Source organism: Stigmatopora argus, chromosome 4 (assembly GCF_051989625.1).
Source record: "Stigmatopora argus isolate UIUO_Sarg chromosome 4, RoL_Sarg_1.0, whole genome shotgun sequence".
NCBI lineage: Eukaryota > Metazoa > Chordata > Actinopteri > Syngnathiformes > Syngnathidae > Stigmatopora > Stigmatopora argus.
The window spans coordinates 4,104,895-4,117,368 of NC_135390.1; the positions used below are offsets into that span (position 1 = coordinate 4,104,895).

General features: G+C 41.5%; 1 long non-coding RNA gene across 1 annotated transcript; it reads left to right on the top strand.

Moving 5' to 3' along the window:
* Positions 1–944: 944 nt before the first annotated feature.
* Positions 945–11,705, top strand: LOC144072556 (uncharacterized). Its single transcript, XR_013299833.1, has 3 exons — positions 945–1,077; positions 11,021–11,115; positions 11,202–11,705. It is a non-coding gene; the product is annotated as an uncharacterized LOC144072556 (long non-coding RNA).
* The last annotated feature ends 769 nt before the right edge of the window (positions 11,706–12,474 follow it).

The following is a 12,474-nucleotide window of genomic DNA, read 5'->3' on the forward strand; positions in this document are numbered from 1 at the left end:
CATGCCCTAAGTCAGCTGGGATAGGCTCCAGCACCCACCAGACGACCCTTGTGAGCGTAAAGCGGTACGGAAAATGAACGAATTAATGAATGTTCACCAAAGTAAAGGTAAACCTTTTGTCCTCTGTGTCGATCCAATACGGTTGGCATCAAATTAAATCAGACTGTAGCAAACGAGGTGGACTGTCAATTGCTTAGAGGTGGAATTTTTAAAGAACGTCTTTGAAACAAACAAGTGTGGCTCGGCACTCGGACAGGCTGAAAGCTGTGCACTCATGCCCTCTACTGGCTAACTGAGAACCTACAGGCACAATAAGAACGGATACCAACAATCAAAATGGTTTTGTTTGTGTGTTTGTATAAATAATTGGCTGTTCAATGTTGAGTTTTTATTTTTATTGTGGCCTACTGTGTTTTGAAGTTTAATACCCTTGTTCTGCATGAACCCTCTGACTTCACTGCCAACTATATGGCTAATGTCTAATACAGTGGTACAGCTACTTACGAATACTTCTACATGCGAAATATTCAGGTTATGAAAAACCTTGATTAGAAACCCTTTGGTCAGAGATATGAAAAAAATCCACGTTATGAAACATCAAACGAAATCAGAGCTTAGTGTATTTTTTTGTCATGGTAGAGTAGGTTTCTCATTGGCTATCTCCCAACACCATGCTGGCCTCCCATTGGCTGGAATAAAGCTGCATCTCCATGATGCTGGAACCGAGGTTAGCGTGCTGTAGGTAGAACCTAGAGGAGGGATGGGCAAACTGGTCCTCGAGGGCCGCTGTGGGTGCAGGTTTTTGTTCCAACCAATATAGCAGACAGTTTAACCAATGAGATTTCTGCAGAAAACAAGGGGCACCTGACTGCAATTCACTGATTGCACTTGTAGGACACCAGATTGGTGAAAAGGTGCCCTCCCAATGGGTTGGAATGAAAACCCGCACCCACTGCGGCCCCCTGTGGAATAGTTTGCCCACTCCTGACCTCGAATGAGACCCTCTGGCCAAAATCTTACTTTTTGGGCACTTTTACATCTTTTTCCAGGACCATTGCTGATCACCTGCAGCCAGCGGTGAGTTCCTGATTCGTGTGCCTTTAACCCTCAGCTATCACGGAATATTTTTTCTGAGTATGTGTTACATGTTGAAGTGTTTAATTTACACCCCATTAACGATCGCATGTTGGGGATGTGCAACTAGTTTGACGGGATGTATATCGGTATTCGATTATTGATGCCTTGATGCGCGTACCTCGATCAGCACGGGAGATCTTCCTCATATCAGTAAAGTTGGATTGAGGAAGCAACAACAAATCACTATTGGGATTATTTCTCCCTGTGTTTCAAGGTATGCTGTTTGTTGTAGAGGCCTGTTGAGTTTTTGGTTTGCAATATACCAGTGGCGGGCGGTGCATTTTCTGGTAGCGCCTTCAACATATCAATCCAACCCTCAAAAACTATTTTATGGCTATAAAACCTCTACTGCAGCTACAGCTGTGACACATAAAAAATAATCAATAAATTAATGCACAAAAATGGGGTAAAATCCACTTCCTAGCAGCATTTCATGATTAAATACAAATACTGGAGCTTTTCAGACATTAAAACCAGGCCAGGGGGTGATTTTCCCGGGAAAAGACAGCGATGAACGTCAATGGCGTACGGGCAAACATTGCCCAAAAATGGGGTAAAATCCAGCTGAAAACAGCATTTATTGATTAAATACAAATACTGGAGCTTTTTAGACATCAGAACCGGGCCCGGAGTATCATTTCCCCGGTAAAAAGACAGTGACGAACGTCGATACGTCCATACGTGAAATGACAAAAAATGCACTAAAATTAGGTAAAATCCACTTCCTAGCATCATTTATTGATTGAATACAAATACTGGAGCTTTTGAGACATTACAACCAGGCCAGGGGGGTGATTTTTCCCGGGAAAAGACAGCGATGGACGTCAATGGTGAAACGCCAAAAATTAAACTGGGGTAAAATCCACTTCCTAGCAGCATTTTGTGATTAAATACAAACACTGGATCTTAAATACAAACACTGGAGCTTTTCAGATATCAGAACTTGGCCCACAATTGAAATATTATTTAGGAATATGGCCATATTTTACTCATCAAAAATCCTCTTACACAATATCCATCCTTCTTTCTTTCTTCCTTCTTTCCTATCGCCATCGAAGCTAATGATGAAAGTCGAGCCTGTCCTGTCATATTTCTGGCATAGACCATTTTGAAAATGGCTTTAAATCAAAACAACAATATACTATTTGCTTGTGGAGCTAAGTCAGCGCGCTGAAAGTGCCCCACACACCATTTTCCCGGCTGTAACAGGCTTGCTAGCTTCGGAGTTGACCGCCCTTTCTTAATGATGTCCATTTTTTTTCTGGAAAAGTCCGTCTGGAAAATAGCTTTGTGAGTAAACAGAATCAATTTGTTTTTGCTTCTGTCGGCCATAGTGGGTGGAGTTTGCGATCTCTGGCTGCTTTGGCCCGCCTACTAGCCAATCATAGTTTGTGAAAGCAATGACATGTCCCAGCCAGCAAAATGCTAACGCCTATGAAAAATCATTGTGGGGTTGCCAACTCAAAATCTGATTGGTTAAAAGCAACAGTCTAGTTTAATGCAGCAGAGCCCGCAAGAACTGATTGTGAAGGCTTTGAGGCAGATCTGATCTGGCAACAAATAATGGCTGAAATGTGATTGGTTAAATGCTTCAATATGAAAACACACATCTGGAAGCAGTGCAACCAGGGGGAAAAGCAATGAAAGGAAGCTAACAGACCATTTGGAATAATAAGTATTGATGGACAAAATATAATGTAATTCAGATATTTCTTAGGCCAGCAGAGAAGGCCTTGAAGGCCCTGACGGCCCGCCACTGCAATATACACTGTTTAGCATGTGAGAGAGAAGGTAATGTTAAGTAATGTTTATTTACTTTTGAAGTGTGTGCGTGAATGTGTGAGTCCCAGGTCATGGATATGTATGTAACATTTAGTACGCTACCTTCGGCCGCCATTACCCTGTAGTATAGTGTTTATGACGGTTATAGCAAGGAATTTATGTTATCGATATTTCATTGTTTACCTTGTCAAATAGTTGAAAAGGACTTCTCGAATTTGTAAAAAGAAAATATAACAGGTTATGACCGTATACTGAACGGGTGTAATTGTACATTATGTTTTGTGTTCTAACGTGTTGCTATAATATATATACGGGTGTAATTGTATATTAGGGATTTTTGTTGTAACCTGTTGATAAAGATATCAGTAAAGTTGGATTGAGGAAGCAACAACAAATCACTATTGTGATTATTTCTCCCTTTGTTTCAAGCGTAAATACAGGGTGCAACATATGCCAACATAATTTCAACTTGTTAAATTGTATGTTCATGTGCATGTATGTTTACTCAGCTGCCTCTCACAATTTCTCCCCCTTGGAAAATGTCTTTGCATTTTTATTAATTTTAATTGCTTAATTAAAATGTATTTTCCCCTCTATTTTGCAATATATACTGGGGAAAATAAGTATTTAGTCAACCACCAATTGTGCAAGTTCTCTTACTTTATTAGATTAGAGAGGCCTGTTATTGTCAACATGGGTAAACCTCAACCACGAGAGAGAGAGAATGTGGAAAAAAACAAACAGAAAATCACTGTTTGATTTTTAAAGAATTTATTTCCAAATTAGAGTGGAAAATAAGTATTTGGTCACCTACAAAGAAGCAAGATTTCTGGCCGTCAAAGAGGTCTAACGAGGTCTCCACTCGTTACCTGTATAAATAGCATCTGTTTTAACTCATTATCGGTATAAAAGACATGTCCACAACCTCAGTCTCTCACAATTGAGACAGAATGTTCCCTTTTGCAGTCCTAACGCATAATCTTATTAAATTGAGCCTTGTGATCATTAAACTGCCTCCACCAGTGAAGAGGGTCAAAAAGGTACCATATTTGCAGCCTGTGTTTAACTTTTTGGTATATATGAATATTGCTATGATTGACACAAGGAAATTGATCTTTTGCTCCCCTGAATAAATGACTAATAAATAATAATAAACTAAAACTAGGAAAGATAGAGAAATTAAGCATAAATAAAAGATGAGTTGATAGGTGAAAGAGCCAAAGGGCAGACAGTCAGCACTAATAATTGTCCAAGTGCAAGGATAGAAAAGACAGAAAATACTCACCTGAAAATGCAGAAGAAAAGAGAAAGACGAGAAGTGTTTAGCATTCACTACATTGTTAATTGTATTGCTGCAGCTAGATGCAGGCTTCCTTGGTCCCAATGGGGCACGAGCAAAACCAGATGGAACCCTAAATGGGTCAAAACAAATACGGCCAATATGGGTTATATTTAGTTCACCAAATTCTCAATTACCCCAGTTTAAAACAAATCAAGGAAAATACATTGTGGTAAACACCTGAGCATCAAATATGATGACCCATTTTAAACCCACCAGAAACCCAATCCGAAAACCCACGTGGGCTGACAGAGGGGTGCCCCTATTTGTGCCAATGAGCAAAACCAAATGAAATCCTCAAGACACAATCAAGGAGGCAAACAAATCTAGGTTTCTTAGCTGTTGCTGTGGCTATAATCAAGCTGGGGTGACGACGAGTCAGGACGAATACACACTGGCACATGACAAGAGGAGCGCAGCCTATTTATATACAAAAGGTAATCAGACACAGGTGGAAACAATAGGTAATCAGGAATCAAAAGGGATTGCCAAGTGTCCTGAAATCAGGAAAGTCATGATTTTAAAAGTAAAAGAAGAACTAAGGCTAACAACCTCACCAAAGTTAAACGGTACACACCTGGCCCCCCAAGCAAAATTGCTCATTTTGGAACCTACAGAGCTGCCAACTACTCCGGAATTTCAGGAGTTTACCCAGAAATGCAACGCAAACTCCGGGACTCCAGACAATCTCCCTAAACTCCGGAAATCCCCAAAAATTGTCACCTACATTTTTTTTGAAGCAACCATTTCAGAAAAGTACCAAATTACCAATTTAAATGCCTCAAAATTCACACCATCGGTACAGCTTCCGCCATCTTGATTCAACTGCACTGTAAACCGGAAGAATTCGGTAACAAGAGTGCATTGTGAATCATCCGAGTTGCAAGTTCTGACGAATGATTTGTCTTGTGCGACTTCAGTGCATATCGATTTTGCGTGAATCGCATTCACTCCGGAAAACTCTGCAAATGGGACAAAGATACTCCTGATATGGGGTCGACGGAGGTTGGCAGCTCTGAACCTACCAAAGACCCTGTCAAAAATCCAAGTGAGCCCATGAGGAAGAAAAGAAGTCCACCCCTTAGTAATTTCTATCAGTACAGCAGGGGTAGGGAACCTATTGTTCGGGAACCACATGTGGCTCTTTTGATGGTTGAATATGGCTCTGAGCTAAAATATGGAAACCGATGGTGAGAAAGCAGAGTCCCGAATGCACCAATAGGAACGTCACATCGGCACTGTGGCATTTACTTTTTTTTTCATTAGAGTCTTCTGCATCTGTTCTCTCATTGATACTCATTGATATTCATTGATTAGCAACAGCGTAACAATGTTGTCAAAAGAATTCAAATACTTTTTGTACTTTAAATGTGGTAAAATGACTAAAAAATTGACAATTTTCATGTATTTTGACTTTTAAATTGTGAGTATGGCTCTCAAGGAATAACATTTGAAAAAAGTAATTGTTTTTGACTCTTTCAAAAAGGTTCCCGACCCCTGCACTACAGCATGTAATCTATGCCTACAAGTCAAAATCCCATGAAAAATACAAATATTGACTCTTATTTGGAGAATGTAAAATAATGTGCATTACCTCAGTTGCGAGCTGGCAGCAGATAGCATGGCCGCAGATTTAAAAAAAAATCACCATGTGCTGAGCCAATCAGAAAAGGCATGTACGTACTCGAGTCACTTCATAAGGGTATCGCCAGCAAAAACACACATATTTTGTATTTTGCAGATGAAAGGCGGGCTCTGTTTCTCTATCTTATTTCCTTATTTCAGACATTTAGCTCTACATTGTTGATGTATCGGTTTTAAGTTTTCTTCAGTTATAATTTCTAATAAACCCCCCACCACTGACAGCTGAATACAGAAGGAGCAGACTCTTGGGGTCTTGTTCACGAGTGAGGGATGAATGGAGTGGGAGATTGATGCAGCGTCTCTAGTGATGCAGACTCTGCATCGATCCGTCGTGGTGAAGTAGGAGCTGAGCCAAATGGCGAGGGTCCCTATTTTCTGGTCAATCTACGTTCGCACTCATCTATGGTCACGAGCTGTGGGTCGCGACGGAAAGAACGAGATCCCGTATACAAGCGGCTAATGAGTTTCCTCTGCAGGATGACCGGACTCTCCCTTAGAGATAAGAGCCGCTGCTCCTCCGGATCGAGAAGAGCCAGATGAGTTAGCTCGGGCAAGGTTTTGGAGTGGCCAAGTCAAAGTCCAGATTTAAATCTTATTGTGGTGTGTTCTGAAACGGGGTGTTCATGCTAGAAAACTCTCTAATAATACAGAATAGAAACAATTCAGCTCAGCAAAGTGAGCCAAACTTCCTTCAAAGCGTTGTGAAAGACATCACAAATTATCGTAAATGCTTGATTTCAGTTATTGCTGCCAATGGTGGCACAACCCATTATTACGTTGAGGGACAATTAGGGCCAGAAAAGTTTGTAATTTTTTTCTTCCTTGGTAAATATCATTTAGAAACTACATTTTCTATTTCCTTGCATTGTCTCTGTGTCATACTAAAATTGGTTTGATGATCTGAAACCTTTGTGTGTGATAATTATACAAAATACACAGAAATCAGGAAGTGGCAATTACTTTTTCATGGCACTGAACTTTTGGAAATTGACTCCAAGTATCTAAACATTGTTTAAGATTTGGCCAGAAGAGTGGTTGATCTGAAAAATAACACTAAGAATTCAGTTCTGAGGCTAATTCTTTTCATCAAATTGCTTTCTGGGTGAAATGTTCAAAACTGTCATTCATTCATTTTCTGAACCTCGTTATATGTTGGGTCTGTAAAACAGCTTCAGGAGCAGGCACAGAAAGAGTGAGACCAATTTGAAGGAAATAAGTTTATTACCAGACTGCAGGATGGGGAGAGCTCCAACAGCTGTCCTTTCATAATAGAGGCTTTGGACTGACACGTTTAGACATCTTCAGGGCAAAGTCTCTATGACAAGGATGCAAGGTTATGACAAGGATACAGGGTTATGACAAGGATGAAGGGCTATGACAAGGATGAAGCGCTATGACAAGGATGCAGGGCTAAGTCTATATGACAACAATATTTTTATACTTACAAAAACTGATACAATATGAACAAGCAATTGCGAAGTGACTTTGTCATCTTATCTTATAATTCTCACTAGGGTTGCAGGGTGTGCTGGAGCCTATCCCAGCTGCCGTTCGAGGCGGGGGACAACCTGAATCAGTGGTCAGCCAATCACAGTGCACAAGGAGACGGACAACCAATCACGCTCACACTCATACCTAGGAACAATTTAGTGTCCAATAAGCCTACCATGCTTTTTTGTGGAATGTGGGAGGAAACCGGAGTACCCAGAGAAAACCCACGCAGGCCCAGGGAGACTATGTAAACTCCACACAGGTAGACCAACCTGGAATTGTACCCAGCACCCCAGAGCTGTGAGGCCGACGTGCTAACCACTCAAGCCGCTGGGCTGCCCCAAAACTGTCATGTTTTGATTCCAATTGCATTTTCTCATTTCCTCTCAAATCTTTATCTGAGACAATTAAGTGTTCCATATCCGTTGCAGTGTTCCTTCCGCCTAATCGTACTCATTACCAACTGAACAATCTTAATTTATTTCTCACACTGCAAAATAAATAGCCCGGATGATCATTTAGTTGTAATGGATTTTTTGGCACTCCTCATCTAGTGAATCGTTACAAACAGCGGTGTGTGTGTCAGCTTCAGACAAACTCAGTATGAAGCCATTTTGGAACCATGGAAGGGTTTTGAACCTACAGTGGCTCAAGCCGTCAATATAGGAGGACACTACTGATAGAGTATAACGGGGCCAATGCCTAAGAGAAGACACACACCAATAGGAAAAGTTTTCTTTCCAGTCTAGACATGTGGGCGACTAATGCCAGGGGCTCGTGAATGTGAGGGAGGGGTTGAAATACAGCAAGAAATGATGAAAATGAACTCACGCTGGGGAGAGAGAATTAAAAACACTAAGATTAGAAGGTACGGGCTAAATAACCATGGGAATTGAAAAGATTCAAATTATGTTGTGTTTTATCAACGGTAAACTCACAGAAGTAGAATACTATTTCAACATTTAAGTTCTAACATTTTTAAGCATCTTAATGAAGATGAAAAGCAGGGCTGCCAACTACTCCGTAATTCAGGAGTTTCTCCGGAAATGCAACGCAAAATCCGGGATTCCAGACAACCTCCCTAAACTCCGGAAATCCCAAAAATGTTCACTAATTTTTTTTTGAAGCAACCATTTCTGAAAACCAAATACCAAATTGCCAATAAGCCTCAAAATTCACACCATCGCTACGCCTTCCGCCATCTTGATTCACCTGCACTGTAAACCGGAGGAATTCGGTAACACGAGTGCATTGTGAATCATCTGAGTTACAAGTTCTGACGAATGATTCGTCTTGTGCGACTTCAGCGTGGCAATCGTCTCCAAAAGGACCGACATTTGCACATTGCACAACATGCAAGTGCGACTTCAGTGTGACACATGTTGGAATTACTGACTGTAAAACGCACATAGAAGGACCCAAACACAAAGATAAACCTATTTTCATTATGCTGTACCTTTTCAATAGTTTGCAAAACCATAATATTTCAATTAATGTAAAGATATGATAATAACAGTTTGATTTAAATTGTCTTTTGCTATTTTGTGGGGTGGGGGCTTGCGTGAGCCACAGATTAGGTCTGGACAGAATTTTCACAAGAACTCAAATAAATCCCCACCATGTAAGAAAACACTTGAGGGGAATGGATGACAGAGAGGGTGTGGAGTGAGCGGGGATGGACCCAAATGCAGGGAAGCAGGCAGGCACAGAAAGGGTGTACTCGCCATATATTTAATAACATAAACGTGTTCTCTACAACAAACCTTAATACACAATTCGGGGAAAATCAAAGAAGTAACAACAAAGAGCTAAACCAAAATGTATTGGGGAAAACACGAGGGAAAACCAAGGACATGAACAGGAGGTGCCAAAAACAGTAACACCAGTTGATCTGAAGGTTTAGAGAGACAGACTGTCATTGACAAGACAATGAGAACCACGAATAGGGAAAGACACAATGAACAGGTGAAATCAATGGGTAATCACACGGACAAGTTACACAAAGGGAAAAAGACAAGATTATTAAAAAAAACTAACCCTAACAGAATGTTTTTCATTCATTTTCTAAATCGCTTATCCTCAAAAGGGTCGCGGGGGGTGCTGGAGCCTATCCCAACTAACGATGGCCAGCAGGCAGGGGACAACCTAAAACGGTGGCCAGGCAATCGAAAGGCACAACAAACATTCATGCTCACACTCATACCTAGGGGCAATTTAGAGTGTTCAAAGAGCCTACCTTGGATGATTTTGGGATGTGGGAGGAAACTGGATTACCCGAGCCTCCAAACTCCACACAGTGATTATTAACCTGGGATCGAACAATCGACCCCAGAAGTGTGAGGCTGACGCACTAACCATTCGCCCGCCGGGTTCTTTTTGTATTTGTTAAATATTGATGAGTGAAGGAAAAATTGTGCCTCAGCAGAAAAGGCACTTTTTTTCATTTAGTGCAAAAGGGGAATACATGTCTGCATAACTATAATGAGGGCTAATTGTTCAAGTCGGACTAAAATTGTGCCTCAGCAGAAAAGGCACTTTTTTTCATTTAGTGCAAAAGGGGAATACATGTCTGCATAACTATAATGAGGGCTAATTGTTCAAGTCGGACTCATCGGGACCCCCTACGACCCTTGTAAGCGGTTTAGAAAATGAATGGAAAAAAAAACATCTGTTAGGGTTGTTTTGATTGGTAGCACTGTTGCCACACACTTAAGTTGTACACCAGGGGTGGCCAACTCCGGTCCTCGAGAGCCGCTATCCTGTGTGTTTTCCATATCTCCCTCTTCTAGCACACCTGAATCAAATGACCAACTTGTCAGCAAGCCGTCCAGAAGATTGATACCGATCCTGATTATTTGATTCAGGTGTGTTGGTGGAGGGAGACATGGAAAACAGACCGGATAGCGGCTCTCGAGGACCGGAGTTGGCCACCCCTGTTGTACACAGTAATACAGTTAAACAATGAATACCTAAAATTGACTATAGTGAAGGTATTACGTACTGTAAAAGGTTTTAGACCAATGTATAGTTTCATACACAGTATAAAACTATTATTAAAAGGGATATTCACACCTGCCCTGTTTGGTCCAGACCAAACCTAAAAAGTTAGTGTTTATGTATGAAAGCGACTGCATAGAGCAGAGGTGGGCAAACTATTCCAGAAAGGGCCGCAGTGGGTCCAGTTATCATTCCAACCCATGAAGAAGACACCTTTTCATCAATCTGGTGTCCTACAGGTGCAATCAATGGATTGCACTCAGGTGCTTCTTGTTTTCTGCAGAAATCTCATTGCTCAAAGTGTCTGTGCTGGATCGGTTGGAACAAAAACCTGCACCCACAGCGGCGCTCGAGTACCGGTTTGCCCACCCCTGGCATAAAGTTTCCGGCCAAAGCTGAAATCATACACTTCTTGGCACACAACAGGCTTCTGTAGTCACATAGATTATGGGAAATGTTGTTTGGTTAGTAGTACATTGGCTAACATGTGTCGAAGTTCGACATGGAGGCGGAATGTCTTCCAGATATTTACCCATAAATCAATGTTGCATCAATAGCCTCTGAGTTGCCAAATGTCTGTCAGGCCCAGGGCTAGACAGTTGGGTTGATGCGCCTGTCACCAAATCACAGGTCCAGCACCACCAGGTGTAACTCATCAACATCACTGACCTATTTAAGACACCCAGAGCCTGACCACGTCGCTGGATCGTCTTAAGCAGTTTACTGTCAGTGGCTTCCCGCGTTACCTCTTGTTTTCCTTGCCTGATCTATGATTTCTCCTACGCCAATGCCTCTTGTACCTTCACCACAGATTCTACTGCAGACCTCCCAGCTTTCAACTTCCACGCCACGTCCAACGACCTGCCTACGCTGCTTCCCTCCTACCTTCGCCCTGCCTTGACCTCCACACCGCATCCAGTGACCTGCCTATGCTGCTTCCCTCGTACCTTCGCCCCTGGTACAATTGTAATAAACAGAAACCACCATGACCAGAGTTGTCCTTGTCCTTGCTTTGGGGCCCTCAGCCCACAATCATAACAATATCATGCAAATGCTTGTACTTGGATGAACCATATCAATATGAACACAGGTGCTGCAAACTGGAGCTCTGTGATTGTTTACTTCCGTATTTCACTGTGTGACCCCGCTCAGACCATTTTGTCCAATGATTAAACCAGGGGTGGCCAAGTCCGGTCCTCGAGACACGCCTGAATAAAATCATCGGGATTGGTATTAAGCTTCGGGACAGCTTGCTGATGAGTTGATCATTTGATTCAGGTATGGTAGAGGATGGAGTTATGGAAAACAGACTGGATAGGGGCTCTTGAGGACCAGACTTGGCCAACCCTGGATTAAACGATGTTTGCATATGTATAGCTTTGTTGTCAAATCCTGGGACGCTTGCAAAAATTGCAATGCGAAAAGGAACCAAGCAAACAAAACAAAGCCAAATACTGACTTTGGACAGCTAATGTGCTGTGCCCAACATAACATGTATGTTATATAAAATGTAACAATGCCTTGGTAAGTTGTCATTCATTTCGTGTGGTTATTCGTGACAACCATCTTTATTGTCTAAACCAGGGGTGGCGAACACGCGGCTCTTGAGCTACGTGAGGCTCCCAGCCAAAATGAATGCGGCTCTTTGCTTCTTATCATATTTTGTATCTACTGTAGCTCTCTGCTTCGTGTTTCTGTTCATTTTATTTTCTCTTAAAATAAGATCAAATTCATCAGGGCCCATTAAAAACAAATTCTAAATTAGATTTTAAAAATAATTTGGCAGATTGGATTTATTTCATGCAGCTTCTGACATAAGGTGTGGCTCTTTTACTCAGTTTAAAATTTTCTCTTTGTGTCTAACTTGTTCGCCACCCATGGTCTAAACAAAGAGATTGTTGATTGGCCCAAAATATAATCTCTTTATCTGAAAAAAACCCTAGCGCTACCCTAAAAAAAATGACATCACAGAGTAGTCTATATCGACTTGACTATTTTATGTGGCTCCTATTACATGCTAATATTACAGAAAAGATCTCCAGGTTTTCAAAAGCGTGCATGAGGGGAAAAAAATTCTCACAGGT